General features: G+C 38.5%; 1 protein-coding gene and 1 pseudogene across 6 annotated transcripts in view; one reads left to right on the top strand and one right to left on the bottom strand.

The window, feature by feature from the left end:
* The window catches only part of ARHGAP28 (Rho GTPase activating protein 28), a 218,749-nt gene that overhangs the window by 152,278 nt on the left and 48,733 nt on the right, over window positions 1–17,738 (bottom strand). The gene's annotated exons all lie outside the window — the stretch shown is intronic.
* LOC118989991 (interferon-inducible double-stranded RNA-dependent protein kinase activator A-like) lies at window positions 6,832–7,673 on the top strand (annotated as a pseudogene).

Raw genomic sequence — 17,738 nt, 5'->3', positions numbered from 1 at the left:
TCATCTAGGGTGGTGTTCTTACCACACACTAATTTAAAAAGAAACTCTTTGAGGCCAAAGTAGATATCACCTTTGAAGAAACTATGAACACAATTGTAAAATATAAAGACGGTGCTACTTAACTAAGAGGAAGCCAGAATGCTCTAAAGCAAATGATTCTAATCTAATTTAAAGGAAATTAAATTCAAATAAATAGCCAAAACCACCTTTCCTAACATTTCTACTTCCCTCCAAAAGACAACACATAGGACCTGAACAAAAGTTAAAAGAAAATAAAGACCAATGACTTATTGACAGAGTGACTATATGGACAACAGCATTCTGAACATTAAACACGAAAGGTTCGTCATTATTATGGAAACCACCCTGGGAAAAGCAGGCCATTTGTGTTACTTGAAGTGGACCCTTCTTGGCTTGCTCTTAAACAGAGGAATCACGGCTTCGGGAATACACTCTAACATAAGCACCAGTTTCTTGAAGAAGGTACATAGGGAAGAGTAGGCAGAGGCCAGGAAGAGAGTAGAAGAAATGGTCAGATGCAGGTCACTCAAATCCCCAGGCAGGATATTTTTCTGTAGGGTAGGCACATCTGAGAACTCCCTCCCTGCTCCCCTGCCTTCTCTAGTAGGAGGACCAGGGCAACAAACACAGCCACTTGAGGTTGGTGCCCTCCCCCCCCCCCTNCCCCCCCCCCCCCCCCCGCACTGAAAACAAGAGGAAGAGCTTGGAGGCCTGACCCGAGAAATACATTAATTCCATTAAAGAGTGGGTCATCTTGTGTGGTTAATGCTGGCAAGGGAGTCCACCTCAGGAGGCATTGCCCAAATTAGACACTTACATGGAAAGATTGGATTAGATCCTTGAGAAGCTTCCGCTCAAAAACAAGAATCATAATCAAAGACTTCTAAGGTATACTATTTTGCCTCTGTCAAGATCCTATTTTAAATAGTCTTGCCAAATTACTAACAGGATTTATCTACTTTCTTTCTATCTCTGAGCTTGAGAAATGTACAATCTCACAGTAACAAAACTCTTCTTTCAAAGGCTAGAAAATTACAATTGATCATCACTTACCAGTATGTACCTATAACCTGCTGATCAAACTGTAAGCCCCACTAGCCCTGCCTGGTGTGGCTCAGTGGATGGAGCACAGGCCTGCAAACCAAACTGTAAGCCCCACCTATGCATGCACTTAAAAGCTGATTTTTAAAAAATCTGTAGCAACAATATCCTCTTTTCTTTGTCTTTTAAGTAAAAGAAAGAACCAGACTGCAAAAAGAAGTCTGTAACCCAAATTATCGACTTAGGAAGCTCTCTGAACCTTACCTCCTGGCAGATTAAGTCTTCAGAGATGATCTTCTTAAGGGAGGGGCACAAAACATCCCCGAGCCTAGGTGTCCTCAGGACCCAGCGGTGGGGAGGCCATCCTCCAGGCCACATTAACCACCCACCCCACAGACTGCTGCCACTGCCTCCTGGGGAGGACAGCACGGTGGCCTCCAGCCTGCAGGGCCAGGCCAAAGTGGAGAAATAATTCTCATCACACAGTAGCTATTATAAAGAGGTGGGGCCTGCAGGACAAATGTGGCCTTTGGGCCTTCCTGTTTGTGTCCTAGCTCCAACTTTCATCCATTTCCTAAGGAAGACTACGAAGTGTAATAAGCCTTGAGAGGCTGAGATTTACAACAACAGTGTGCAAGGGCAATCTTTAGAAACAGTTTCTTCCTTTCCTTCTTTTCTCCACAGGCAGATATGAGGCTTTGAAAGTACTTTAAAAGTGGAAAGCAAAAACTATCTGCTGTGGTTTGGTAAAGATTTTCTACTCCTGAAAGATTTTTAACATAAAATGTAGAAGGGAAAAATTTTGTTGATAATTAATCTAATATATGTTACATAACAATGCAAAAAATAATAAGCAACTTTTGCAGGCGCAAAGGTTTGATTTGAAAAAGCCTTGCCATGTACTAGCTTTAATTAAAGAAATTCACCCACTCTCGCAGGGCCTCAGTTTGTTTGTCTGAAATAAGAGGGTTAATAACATGTAACTTACACGCTGTGAGACCTGCATAGAATGACTGTAAAAGAACTTAGACTTTGCCTTATGTAAGTCAGACCATGCTGTCATTACACTGAACTATCTAATTTCCACATGCGATTACATAATATCAGGACCTTGTAGCTAGATAAAATGTACAAATACATCTCCTTTCTTCTCTGCAAAGTATGTATGCATTTGTTGGCTTGCATATTGTTTGACTTCTCCATTGGCACCACAGTGGTAGGAGGGCCAGAGTCCTCACTGGTAACGCTGATTTAACAACTCCCAGTACCAAGAACAGCCCTTGGCATGTATTACCATGCAATATGCAATAAATTCAGTTAAATAAATGAACAGATACATGCACAATTTTAGACAAATCAAGCACAGTGTTCTATATACAGCAAAAGTGCAATAAGTACATATTAAATCATTAAATGAGCAACAATATTTTCTGTACAGAAACATCCCATGAAAATGCAACAGAATTTTAAGAAAGTTGGAGGTCCTACAAACATTTGAGATAAATATGACTATGTTTTGTTAATCCCTGTTCAGATATTAAGATGGTTAATGTACAATCTTATTACATCATGAATATTAGGTATAATATTCAATATGAATTAATTCACTGAAAATTAATTTTAGGTTGATTTAGAATGTACCTAAAATCATTCCTCAGGCCTTTGTCTGTTAAAAATGGAAACGCTCCGCTGATGCCCTGTAGGTCCTGACTTGGTGGCAGCGGGATCTGATTAAGGACTCATTGATTTCCTTAAAAGCATTACCAGCCCAGAAGGATAAACATGCATGGTCCCTTGTGGTTCCAACCGTTTGACTGCTCATGTTTACTATCACTAACCTGCCAGGAGACAGGGCAGTCTCCGGGATCTGCAACAACAGATTACACTTGGAGCCTTTGCATTATTGTCTGAACCCAGTTGAGGCCACTACAGTCCACTACGAGACTAAAATCAATTCTCTGATAGCTGCTCATTAATCTATAATGTATACAAAAGATACGGACTTTAGTGGATATTTGTCCACTTCACCAAATTACCAAAAGAAGGATCCTGAATTTTAAACATCATGGGAAACACAATTCCCTCTTACTTCTAAGGATTTCTCTTGCTTTGCCTAAGAAATAGGAACTTCCGCGTCTCTCTTCCTTTCCTCTCTGCCCTCTCTCAGCTCCCACTTTACAGACAAGAGCTCTCTGGCTACAGATCTTTTCACAAGCATTAAAAATGAAGAAAAAAAAAGACTTGAAGGTACTTACTCTGAATTAAATCATTTTAATTTTGAAATATGAGGAAGCACTTCATAATCATAAAATCTGAAAGTTCTATAGCTTTTGGCTGATAAAAAGGAGTCTCTGAAGAAGAGAGTGGTGGTCAAATAAAAACAATTTACTCCTATTAGCAAGTTATCTGTCCTCTGTTTTTCCAAGCTGAAATTTTCAGACACCATAAAGATGTTTTTCACCACATCCTTTCTCCTCCTCCCCCACTCACGCAGTTTCTCAACTACCAGAGGCATTTTTAACTAAGTAATTAGAGATTCTAAAGAAGTTTTGAAATAGATTCTTGACAGCTTTAGGCAGCAAGGCCTTCTCGCCTTACAGTAGCCTCTGTCCTAACACCAATCTACATGGATCCCGTGAGTTCAACTAGGAGAGATCAGATGTGGCTTAAACGCCTCCAGGAACATGCACATTTGACCCCGGGAAAGGAGGGTGAATTGTGGAAACTGTCATCCAGTAGTCCAGTCTCTTCTTCATCTGATGTAAGAACTCTTGTAAGCACTCACCCAGAAGCTCCGACATCCCCTCCTGGGGATTCAGAGGAACCTGCCGGCCAGACCCTGGATTAATGGCTTTACAGCCCTGGCTACTGACAGACCTAATCAAGATATCATTGTGTTACTAGGTTAGCAAATAAAAAGATAACTTCAAGTTACTGACTATGGGGCCTTCTTGTGCCATTTCCGTAATTATTTGGGATCATATATCTGATTTAAAAAAACATTTATCTAATACTACAGAAAATAATAATCTTGCAAGAGAAGACAATTTACAGGCAAGACTAAGAGGGGCAAATACAGAATACATTATCCCAAAGTCTGCCGTCATTGGGTGTTACACTGCACAAAAGAACAACATGAATTTCTCCTTTTTGCCATCTATTATTTTATGGAAGGACAGCTAATTTCCTGTCAGCTGACTCTAGTAACTATGCTTAGTTAGGAATAAGATGAAAGATTTATCTTATTGGTAAGGAAGTATTGTGATAGCAAGTTGATTTCAAAAGTTTAGGGCTATTTCTTGTCCAAAGGAGAAATAAATGAGATAATAGTTCTTCCTCCTTTTCTCCTTTTCAACTTCCTGTGGGCAGTGCTCTTTAGATGCTTTGAAGACACAAGATGTGTAAGTACAGGGTTCCTATTCTCAGTTCATGAACCAGTAAGGCAGCTACAGAAATCACTGTAGTGCAAAGGTACCACATAGTAAACGGGGAAGTACAGCCTAATATCAAGAGTACAGGGCTAGAAGTGAGGACACAGTTCAAATTCTGGCTTTGCCACATCCATGCTATGTGATCTTGGGCAAATTTCTGAATCCCTCAAAATCTTGCTTTACTTGTGGGTAAAACAGAATACACTAGACCTGCCTCACAGGAACATGGTGAAAATTAAAATAATTTAGGAATGCGAATCCTTAAGGGAGTGCCTGGCTTTTGGAAGTCCTTAATAAATAGCACTGATGCAGAACAAAAATATAAAAAGAAATACCTAAGTTGCTATGGACATTCAAAGGAGAAAAAAATTCTATCCATAACTAAACTAAGAGAGAATTTTCCAGCCAGGAAACTGCTCTCTTAGAATAGCTGGATATTGAGGTTATTTTTGACTTATATCTTTAAAGTTTGGAAGATAACTGGAAAAAGGGTACCGGAAAAGAAGAGGGGCCACAGGCACCCCTAATTAGCCACCCCAGTTGCCATGCCCACTACTTTTCTGACATGCCCAACATGGTCCTGTGTCTAATCTCAGCCTGTGCTAACCCAAAGCACAGCAAATGGCCTTGGAGTCTCTTCTCCCCCTCCTGCAAAATTCCTTCTCTCTCAGCACCAGAGATGGTCTCAAAGGCTACCTTAGTATTTAGGAGAAAACATACAGAATATTCATGAAAATGAAAACTTTCCTTTCTGGCCCTGGTGGGATTAAGTGGGACTGGATTAGCCTTTCCACAGCAAATAACTGGAAAACTGGATAAAATATGTGAAAAGCTGTTCATAGATATTAGATTAAAGGGAGCACAAAAAAGTGACCCCCGAGACCCAGGGAACACCCACAGTGAGTTCTGCAGTTACCCCACCTTGCAGCCTGGATGTGCATTTCAGACTGTCAGTGTGGTGAGAGGAAACCCAAGAACACTGGGGTCTTGAGGAGTTGAGGGGACACAGAACAGAGCTCATGGAGGCTAAGGCACATGGAATTTGCTAGAAAAAGTACCTTACAGGAAGGATCTATGCAGACGAGAGCTCAAGAAATCAACATAGGGATTTCCGTGAGTTTGTCGCTGAATGTTAAGTCACATGTATAGGTTCAACGTTATAATTATGGGCAAAAAGCAAATAAATGTCTATAAGTTAAACAATTCCAAGATCCGCCAAGGAGCTAGGAGACACTTGAGTTGTTGCCAGCCAGAATAGGAAGCCTTTGCTCAGAACCTGGGGCTTGAGGTCACAACGCCTGAACATCATTTGGCAGTGTGACAACTGAAAGTACAGTGCCACTGTCACACAGCATGGCTCACTCATCCCTAGAGGAACAGCTATTCCAGACCTGCCTTAACAAACCTTTGTCCAGAAAGACAACAAAACGTTACACTAAACAAAACAAAACAAACAGAAACATCACAAGTCTATTATTCAGTAAAAAACTAAGACACAGCAAAAAATCAAGAAAATGAGACACAGAAACAGACTCAGAAATGACAGAGCTGAAGAATTAGCATGGAAGGGCAATTACAAATATGCTTAATATATTTATGGAGTTAAAAGAAAGATATGGGGAGATAAATGGAAGGTTAAAGAAGAATAAGACTTTACAGANATTTGGCAGTGTGACAACTGAAAGTACAGTGCCAGTGTCACACAGCATGGCTCACTCATCCCTAGAGGAACAGCTATTCCAGACCTGCCTTAACAAACCTTTGTCCAGAAAGACAACAAAACATTACACTAAACAAAACAAACAGAAACATCACAAGTCTATTATTCAGTAAAACACTAAGACACAGCAAAAAATCAAGAAAATGAGACACAGAAACAGACTCAGAAATGACAGAGCTGAAGAATTAGCATGGAAGGGCAATTACAAATATGCTTAATATATTTATGGAGTTAAAAGAAAGATATGGGGAGATAAATGGAAGGTTAAAGAAGAATAAGACTTTACAGAAATACTTTAATTTTGAAATGAAAATATACCAAATAGAATTATCAGAACATGAACTGTAAAAGAAGAGACCAGTAAATTCAAAGGCAGAACAACATAGAAAATACCTTTCATGTCCATTACATCTCAATTTAAAAAAATAAAAAAAAACTAGGTAGCAGTAGTGCTGGCGCTGGAGCGCTCCTTCCTCTCGGGGACCAGCTGGCCCCAGGAACGAGGACATTCTTCTGCCACCACCTTCTGCCACTGCCCTGCTCTTCCTACCTGCTGCTGGCCCTCTGTTCTCGCCACAGGGCCAGTGCCAGAGCCGGTATCTTGATGTGGTCCCACCACTAGAGTGCGAGGACAGCAGGACCTTCAGCCTGGGGAATATGGTCACAGCTTAGCCAGGGAAAACAGTTCACGTTGAAGACCAAGAACATCGGAATGCCTTATGAATGTGAAATATCCGATGTGCAAACACACGTGTCCACTTTCACCTTCAAAACAACTGGTGACATAACCCAAGAAGGTGGCAGTACACTTAAGAAGCTGGTGAAACCCAGGGCTGCAGAAGCTGCCGTAAACATTTGGAAACTCAGCGCTTTGTAGTTGCTGACCCGTTAATGCCCGATCCTTCTGAACAACCATGGAACCAGCTTAATCCTACTTGTTCACTACAGGCAACTTACCCTGGCTAGAGACTTCCTGAATATACCCCTTCCCAGAAAAGATGAACTGCTCAGAAAATATGCTTTGCAGGCTGAAGGCATTGATGGAAACTGGAAAAGGGACCTCAAAAAAAAAAAAAACAGGCCACGAGAAATGCTGCCGAGGAATTTGTGAGGTTCAGTAACATTTCTCCAAAGAACCACATTTCCTTGACACACACAGGAGGTCACTGCTTAGGATGCACTTGGCTTCCCTGAGGAATTCTTCTGGTGAAAAGATAACTTACTGAAAAGAAGCCTCCTCAGTATTTCAAATTCAGATTACATCCCGCTGCTTAGTGCAATCAGCAAGGAACGAGATTTTAATGTAATATATTTGAAGATATATATATAGGAAAATGAGGGCCAGCAGACACCAGCGTCTCGCTGAAGGGCCCACCAGTCCCATCACTGTCTGTCGTGGCGCTGGGACCTCCTGTGGTGGTCACACCCTGATGCAGCTCACAGTGCTTCGCAGTATTTAAGACAATGGCAGAAAGAAAGTAAACTGGAGCAACTTCGAAAACCCTTCAGCAGCACATTAAAAAAATTCCCCTTTTGCCCCTTCCCAAGTCAAATGTTTACTGTAATGTTTAGTTTGTATGCTGTTTTAAATCTCTTCATAGATTCCAGCAAGACTCCAGATTTAATTACCTCCCAATAGTCATTATTAAGATCTTTTTAATGGCTTCGGCGCTGTATGGTATATTATACACTTTGTCCTGTAGGCAGAGTGTAGCCCCCATTTTCAATGCCATGCACCTAAAGGGAAGAAATGCATGTTTATTGACAATAATAAAGATTATGATCTAAAAGTATTGCTAACAGTGCCTTTCTTACTGATGATTAACTTCTTCTTTGTGCAAGGCTTTATAAAGGGAATTTGAAGGAAGCCCCTGAGCAATGAGTGTTGAGAAACACACTAAAAGGCTTTTAGTGAATGTGATTGTTAAATGGCAGGAACACGAGCGGTCTGCTACATATCCGAATCCATGTAATAAAGAGCTCTTGTTATAAAAATTAAAAATTAATTAATCAATTAAGTATGTCAGCTACACTTCAATAATAAAAAGAAAACAGCCAAACTGAAAAAAACAGAGACAAAAATGAACAGTGTCAGTGACCCATGGACCAGCATCAAGCAATCTAACACACGTGCTACTGGGGTGCTGGGAAGGGAATGGAGGGGACAAAATGATGTAAAGGAACAATGGCTGAAATGTGTCCAAATTCAATGCAAACTATAAACCAGAGATCCAATAAACTCAATGAACCCCAACAAAGATAAAATAAAAAACCACAGCCAGGGATAGCATGATACAATTGCTAAAAAAAGAGATAAAGAGAAACAGCAAAAGCAGCAGAGTGGGGACACACAGGAGTGTTACGTACAGAGGAGCAAAGATAAGAATGACTGCACACTTCTCACTAGAAACAACACAAGCAAAAAGCAGGGCTTTTTTTCTTTCAAATACTGGAAGAAAAGAAAAGGGTCAACCTAGAATTCTATATCCAGTGAAAATATCCTTCAAAAAACAAGGACTAAGTAAGTGCAATCTTAGAGTACAGAGAATTCATGGCCAGCAGATCTGTACTACAAGAAATATTAGAGTGTTTTTTTTTCAATAAGAAAGAAAATAATACTAGATGGAAACTTGAAACTACACAAAAGAATAAAAGTGTGGAAATTTGTAAGTATGTGGTCATATAAAAGTATCTTCTCATATTCGTACCTGTTTAAAATAAAACTGACTGTTTAGAATAAAAATAATAACAATGCATTATAAGGTTTATCATATATGCAACAAATAAAATGTATGACAATATCACAAAGGACAGAAAGGAGAAAACACCAGCACAGAGTGAAAAGGCTCTTACATTAAACATATAACATTACTTGAAGGTGGGATGTGATGAGATAAAGCAGCACAGTGTGAACTCTGGAGTGACCATTAAAAATAGTCAACAAGAGCTGTAAGACGAGAGTGGAAATAAAATGGAATACTAAAATTAATAATAATACTTAAGTAACCCAAAAGAAGGACAGGAAAGAAGAGAAGGAAGAAAGAGAACAGACAGGATAAATAGAAAACATACAGCAAGACAGTAGATTAGACCCAGCCCTACAAGCTGCCTATAAGAAAAACACTTTAATTATAAAGACACAGTGTAAAAGTAAAAGGATGGACTAAATTTACCAGGCAAACATTAATCACAAGACAGCACGCACGGCCACATCAATTCAGTCAAAGCAGACTTCTATGGTAGTTTGGGTCTTTAAGGGTAGCAGATATCAAGATCTGAGTCAGAAGTTCAAGAGATTTACTGCAGGACACACTCGTAAAAGATAAAGGTGAAAGGGAGCAGGAGTGGGTAGAGAAAGGCCTTCAGACATGACTGCAGATCTGATATATGTGAAAGGAGAGGAGAAAAACCTGGGTTGGAAGAGCCTCACACTGCAGTGTAGGTCCAAGAACGTCTCAGCCAGTCTAACTGGCAGTCCCCAGCAGACACTGGCCATCAGAGGACCTGGCATTGGGTAGAAATGGCCCAGCTATAGCTTCATGTCATGCTCAGTCATGGGGTAACAGCATCCTGTTGAGATCATAGCTACAGTATGACTATGCGGTGATCCCAAAAGTGTGACAGCTGAGGGTAAGCGTTAAGGAAACTACTTTCGGGAAAAGAGGCCTGAATAGCACAACTCTATTGCTGACGCAACTCTGGAATAAGGGATATGACCAAGGACAATGAGCAACATTTCTTAATGATAAAAGGCTAATTTTCATAAACAGAAACTAATAATCCTATAGTGTATACATAAACCATAAGGCTTCAAAATATTTGAAGTAAAAACTCTCAGACCTGAAAGAGTTAACAGATAAACCCCAGTGACAGTTGGAGATGTCAACCCTCCTGTCAGTAATAACAAAACAACTAGACAGAAAATCAGGAAGACTATAGAAAGCTTAAATAATAGCATCAAACAATTTAAAACTTAAAAGATATTTATAGAATACTCCCACTCAAAAGAGCAGAATACACATTCTTTTTAAGTTCACAGGGAACAACACCAAGATAAATTACATGCATGGCCATAAAACACCTCTCAATAAATTTTAAGGTATTTAACTCATACAAAGTATGTTCTTTGACCACAAAAAAAAATTCATTTAGAGATATCTAAAAAGTCAGAGATCATAAAAGAAATCCTAAGGGAAATTAGAAAATACTTTAAACTGAATAATAAGAAAATTACAACATATGGGTATTCATGGGATACTACTGAAGCAGTCCTCAGAGAAGCAATTTTATTGCAGTAAATGCTTATATTAAAATAGAGAGATCAATAATTAATGTCCATCCTAGGAAGCTAGTAAAAGAAGAATGAATTAAGCCAAAAATAAATAAAAGAAAAGAAATAATTAAGAATAAAAATCAATGAAGAAAAAGAGTAAGCAGGTGAAAAATAGAGGAAGTTTTTTAAAAGCTAGGCTTTGGAGAAGATGAATAAAACTGACAAATTTGTAACAGTTTCATGAAGAAAAGAGGAGGGAAGACAAAAATTACCAGTATCAGGAGAGAAAAAGATGATCGTCTCTAAATATGATGAGTATCCTACAGATAAACAAATGGATAATAATGGAATAATATAAACAACTAAGAATGCCAACAAATTCAATGAATGCTCCTACTGAATGGTTAAATTTCTTAAAAGATGTGAGCTACTAAAACTGACAGCAGAAGAAGCAAATCTGCCCATATTTATTAAAGAAACTGAACTCATAATTTAACTTCGTCACAAATAAAACCTTTGGCCTGGACAGCCTCCCTGATACGCTATCAAAAATTTGAAAGTGAAATAAGACAGTCAAAAAAAAAAGAACAAAACAAATACCATATGATCTTATTTAGATGTAGATTTAAGGAACAAGATAAACTGACACACCAAATAGAAACAAAGACATGAAAACATGGAACAGACGACAGCTGTAAAGGGATTAGCCAAAGAACATTCAAGAACATCCAAAAGGTATTCAGCCATGTAATATGAAAAACAGAGACATTTATTGAAGGAGACACAAGATACATGAAACATTGTGCATGAGACAATGATGCCTCAGTCCCCTTCGAAGTAGGCACCTTGGAAGCTCACACAGTTCTCCCAATCGTCACCAACTGCACTTATCCTTAAACAATGGGAAGCCATGAAAGATCATTTTAATCAGAATTTTATTACTGCCTTCTCAAATTTTATTTATACAAAGTATACTAAGATGAAACATGAAAATCTTAATGAAAATAATTCCCATGGAGTCTTCTAATATGGTATATGTATAACACGGGCCCTCTTAACATGCAGTAAAAATGACTCAATGCAAAGAAGAAACTTAGAATCATTCATCAAACAAATATTTAGTACTATATACAAGACACAGATCATGGCATTTTATATTCATCAGAAAACAACATGAAGTCTCTTACCCTCATGAAGGTTAAGTCTAATGATAAAGATAATCAAGATAGTAAACAAGTAAAGTATGTAGTGTTTAAAAAGATGGTAAATATCACGAAAACGAGGAAAGATGAGTAGGGTTAAGGTGGACCCAGGAAGGTGCGGGGAGCAAGAGAGGGAGGTAGCAAGTGGCAGTATTAAACACAATTGTTAAGGGCTCTCTTGGAAAATGAAATTTGTAAAATTTTGGCTGTTTATCAAACTTTGACAGTTCCTGCTGTAGTAAGAGAATTATTCTAGTGCCATTTCTAAACACACTTCGAGTTTAATGTCTGAGACAAAGAGATCAAAGGAAATATTAGCTGTGTTCTTATCATGAGCCTTCTTTTAACAACATTTTACATACTGGCTGATGATTTTATTGTACTTTCCACATGTCAGTAATCTATGAATGGACAAAGGAAAAACAGCCTTACCGGTGTTCTAACTGTAGCTTCTTTAGTCTAGAAAATGCTGATATATTTTCATTTTCAAAAGTCCTTATTCCACTAGAAATAAAAACTAAAAAGATACTTCCTAGGACAGACATAGCAGGAAGGGAAAGTGAAGGGTGAATGTATATTGCTAATGTAATAGTACTTGCATAAAACTGGGGACAAATATTAACTAACACCTTTAATTACAAGCAAGTTTTAAAATGGGTTTTAATGTGCGTTGAGATCTCAGCCCACCTTTTTTTCAGGAAAAAAAAAGTCTGGAAACGAAATGTTTTCTTAAAAACACAAATGGTCCCAAAATGATTACTGGGAACAAAAGAAGCAAAATGATTGTCAAGAGGAAACGTGCTCTGAATCCAGGATAGAAAACAGTTCTTGTTTACAATGAGCTGTGAACAGCCAGCTTTGACTGTTAGTGGTTATGTGCCAGTGATTATTATTCAACTGCATAGCAAGGATACTAAGTCACAGGATGACTGTTGCATTTATGCTGTACTTCCACTAAAGCTTGATTTTATTGGGTATTTTCAACAGCTCTTAGGCTTGGGTTGTATTCAACAGCCTTTGGTAATTGTTCTACAGGTTACAAACTGAGGAAAGCCTTTATTATTTAATCATATACACATTCAACAAGGAAGGACAAATAAAACCAAGTGTGATCCTCCCTCTAAGTCAAACAAGCTATTTTGCCTTACCTAATACGTTGTCTTTAATTTTGATCGGTTATCATTAATAAGTGAAACAATTTTACTTTTCTGAAGTGTTTATATTTTTTTATATTAGCAAACCAAACCACAGTCTGGACTTTAATGGGAAGACATGAACATCAAGATGTCATTCCAAGCTTAAAATAATGATACTAAAATATTGTTTTTAATGCTGACTAGTGTTGTATGTGCTTTAGATGTACTAACTAATCTCACCACTCTATGAGACTGTACTATTACTACCGTCATTTCACAGATAAAGACATGGAGGTACAGAGAAATTAAGTCATTTGGCCAGCACTGCATAGCCAGGCTTCTGATGGTGAGTGAGACACAGAAAGGTTAAGCAGCTGGCCCAGATTACACAGCTAGCTCCTGATGCCCACAAGTTGAAGAGAATTCTCTAGTGTGCCATTTACTACATCCACATTCACAATGCAGGAATTTGTACTTCTCCAAGGTCTTCTACTTCTGGGAATGACTTTTTTAGGCATCTCTATAGGCATAATAATCTGAACCAGGAAAAATATAACATCAGGAAATAATAATATGGTTCTTCAGTGAGCTTTCTGCAGCAAGCCAGCATGCCGAGTAGAAAAGCCTTTTCAATAATATAGCACATTTCCGAGGCTACAACAAAAGCATTTGCAAACAGTAGAGTAACAGCATGTGTGAAGGTGTCATATTGAAAGATAGGCAGGGTAGAGCTGCGCACGGCAGAAATGGCTGGCTTCCACTGACCCAGAGGAAAAAGAAATCAGTTCAGCTCGAAATACAAAATTTAACCAACCCATACGTGTTGGAATGAGAAGAGGATGCGACATCTATTTACAGAACTTTGTAAACCTGTAGTGTCAGACAAGAAGAATCATACTCGCTCAAGTATTCTCTTTGACTAGAAGACTAGCGAGGCAAATATAATTGCTGGTAATATTTGCATGATTTGTGGAATGGGAAGGCGTGAAGACAAAATACCTACTGTGTACCCTGATCGGGTGAAACAGTGTGCTATGTTCCCATTCCATCTACAATTGACCCTGCACGATGCAAGGGTAAGGGGTGTCAACCCCCCCATGCTGCTGAAAATCCATGGATAACTTTTGGCTTCCCCAAAACTTAACTCCCAAGCCTACTGTTGATGGGAAGCCTTACTGATAACATAAACAGTCGATTAAAACATTTAATATGTTATATGTATTATATACTTTATTCTTACAATAAAATAAGCTAGAGGAAAATGTTGGTAAGAAAATCATGAGGAGGAAAAAATACATTTATTCTAAATATTTTAAAAATTCTATATATATCTGGACCCATACAGTTCATATCTATGTTGTTCAAGGGTCAACTATAATTAAATATTGACGATTTACCTATAAGGTGTTTTTCTCCCCATTCCTAAGGATTAGAAAAGTTGAGGGTAAAAGGGATCAGTTATGTTCATTGCCACGGTAAATAAAAGGGGAAGTCAGAGTTGCACCTAAGATCTGTCAGACTCTGAGAATTACAACACACTCACATTGCCCTGCAAGGCTGTCCCACCTCTGAGAAGAAATCTTTGTAAGAGGTGGTCTACTTCCTATGAGAGATCACGTTGTATGTACCATGGTCAAGGGCTGAGCCCCAGGGTGAGACTCCTTAGGTTTGAAGCCTAGTGCTGCTGATGACTAACCACATAAACCTGAGCAAGTTATTTGACCTTGTTGTGGCCTTAGTTTCCGGAGCCATGGGTAACAGTACCTATTTTATAGTAATGCTGTGATTTTAAAGGAGTATGTATGTATGTGTATGTATATGTATATGTGTATGTATATATATATATATATATATATATATATATATATATACACACACACACACACACACACACACACACCCTTAGGGCAATGCCTGGTATATAAGTGTCCAGTACATAATCTCATTTATATCATTATTAAGGAAACTCACTGCTATAACATAAACTACTTGAAAGCAAGTGTCACACATGAAGGCAAGAATTATAAGCCTTTTGTTTCCTGGCACTTTATATAATCCCTGATACAAAACAGATGTTCCATGCAGTTTAACAGATAAATATCTAGACTAAAGGGCTGTAAAAATAAAAAGTTTTTAAAATGGCTCACTGGAGCCAACGTTATCTGACCTGCCTTTACCTCCCCCCACATTATCTCTCACTATACTACCCACTTGCCTCATTGTCTCCACTATAGTAACATTAGCCTTCTTGCTATTTCCTGAAACAACAGGCATCAAGGGCCTTTGTACTCGCTGTTCTCTCTGGCAGATTAGATATTTTCAGCCCTAAATTCAAATGTTATTTTCTTGGTGAATCCTTCCCTACCGCCCCATTTTCAATGGCAACAGCTCCTCACCCACCCCCTTATGCTTTGACCCCTTTTTATTTTTTCCCCACAGCAATTATTACAATACATTATATATTAACTAAAAGCTTAACTTACTTACTTGTTTTCTACTCCCTAGAATGTAAGCCTCATGATGGCAGAAATTATCGTCTGATTTGTTTTGAATACTACTGTATCCTCAGAATCAAAAGACCAATTGTATTGGAATAGAAAAAAAGGCTTGATACTTAGTAGGCCCAATACATGTTTGTTGGGTGGGGAATGAATATAAACCATTAACTTATTAAAGATTACATATCAATTTGTACATCTACATATAAAAATAAATGGTGATACAAAAACTGGACAGACTATGGGGATGACTTTGTATATAAGTTAAACTGGAATTTCATTTCCTGTATTGCATCAATATCCACGAAAAGTGAGGAAGCTACCTCTGTTTCATGGGAAATAAAAAGTCATTAGCCTTTCCTTCACAAACACACATGGTACATACTGTTAAGCCTTCTCTCTGTCGGAAACTTAGACTGACTCTGCAATTCACCTAAGTTAAACGTCTTTTCTTTTCAACAGGAAACATATGACACTCTTTTCTTGTGGTTTTCTAATTTTAAATTCCTAATGAGAAAAACACAAAATTTTCTGCACACAGACCCAGTTATAAAAAACTCAGTGTTAAAATGCTTTGAACAAAGCTGTTACCCTCTACCACATTGTTAGGATATTAAAGACATCTTACTTCTTTTACCTGGGTTTTTCTTTTATTAGTCAGAATTTAAAAAGATTAAAGTAATACAGATAGTATTAATAAACTATGCTTTTTGTAGCTCCTTTATATATACAAAATAGACCTAAATAGGCATGTACATTGTCACATGCTGTAGCATATATAAGTACAGGAGGTAAGTCCATGCACTTATTAATTACATTTGATATTATATATAGAAAATCCCCCATAAACACTCCACTTAAAATTTAATACCAAGATTGGGAGTTTTTTGCTTTCTTTTAAAATTCCATATTTATTTAGCTTGCAAAACTCTATCCAAATGTTACTACATCCAAGAAAAGAAATCTTACCAGCCTCCTTCATTAATCAGAGTTAAACACATATTATTAGGTGTAGTTAACACCTGCATTCTAAAAGGCTTATTGGTCTCCCCATGAGCCTGTGAACCAGAGCAAGAAATTCAACTCTCTGTGCCAGAGCCTGGAACACTGTCTGGCACAAGTAAGTGTTCAGTGTTGAATTGAGTTACTTAATATAAATTCAAAATAAATGTAATTAATAAAATGAGTCATATCAAGTATAATATAAAGATGAGACTTCCGGCTAAGATGGAGGCATAGGTAGATATACTTTGCCTCCTCGCACAACCAAAAGAAAGATAACAACAAATTTAGAAACAAAAAACAACTAAAACTGCCAGAAAATTGAACTGCAGCGAATTTCAACAACCAAGGAGTTAAAGAGGAAACATTCACCCAGACCTGTAGGAGGGGCGGAGATGGACAGCCAGGGCGGAGAGGACTCTCGACAAGGCAGCAGCTGGTGGAGTGGAGATCCCACATTTGCATACGGATAAACCAAGAAAAACAACTGGGGAGTAAGACAGACCAGGAAACCCAGGGTCCAGACCAGGGAAATAAAGCCTCAAAACCTCTAACTGAAAACACCTGTGGGAGTTGAGGGGGAGGAGAACTCTCACTAGAGAGTTCATTGGAGAGACCAACAGAGTCCTAGAATGTGCACAAACCAACCCACCTGGGAATCACCACCAGAAGGGCCCAATTTACTTGTGGAAAAGCAGGTGAAGTGACTGAAAGCCACCGGGAGCTGAGCAACTGGCACTGTTCCCTCTCGGACCCCTCCCCCACATGAAGCACCACAAACCAGCCACTTGGGTTGCCCCACCCTGGGGAATAGCTAAGGCTCCACCTCTTCCTGTGTAATGGGCATGCCAAGACAAAAAAATATGGCCCAAATGAAAAGAACATTACCAAAGCTTTAGAAAAAATAGAACTAAGAGATCAAGAGATAGACAACCTATCAGATGCAGAGTTCGAAATACTGGTAATCAGAATGCTCACAGGATTGGTTGAATTTGGTCGCAAATTAGAAGAACAAAAGAAGGCTATGCTAAGTGAAATAAAGAAAAATGTGCAGGGAACCAATAGTGATGGGAAGGAAAATGGGACTCTAACCAATGGTATGGACCAGAAGGAAAAAAGAAACATTCAACCAGAAAAGAATGAAGAAACAAGAATTTTTTAAAAATGAGGAGGGGCTTAGGAACCTCTGGGACAACTTTAAATGCTCCAACATCCAAATTAGGGATGCCAGAAGAAGAGGAGGAGCAAGAAAATGAAAAGTTATTTGAAAACATAACGAAGGAGAATTTCCCCAACCTGGCAAAGGAAACAGACTTCTAGGAAGTCCAGGAAGGTCAGAGAGTCCCAAAGTGTTTGGACCCAAGGAAGCACACACCAAGGCACATCATAATTACATCACCCAAGATTAAAGATA

The sequence above is a fragment of the Sturnira hondurensis genome, unplaced genomic scaffold (genome assembly GCF_014824575.4).
Source record: "Sturnira hondurensis isolate 20B ecotype Veracruz unplaced genomic scaffold, ASM1482457v3 Scaffold0006713, whole genome shotgun sequence".
In the NCBI taxonomy this organism is placed as follows: Eukaryota; Metazoa; Chordata; class Mammalia; order Chiroptera; family Phyllostomidae; genus Sturnira; species Sturnira hondurensis.
Note: the sequence above shows the minus strand (reverse complement) of the source record. Positions and strands in the feature narration are given on the sequence as shown.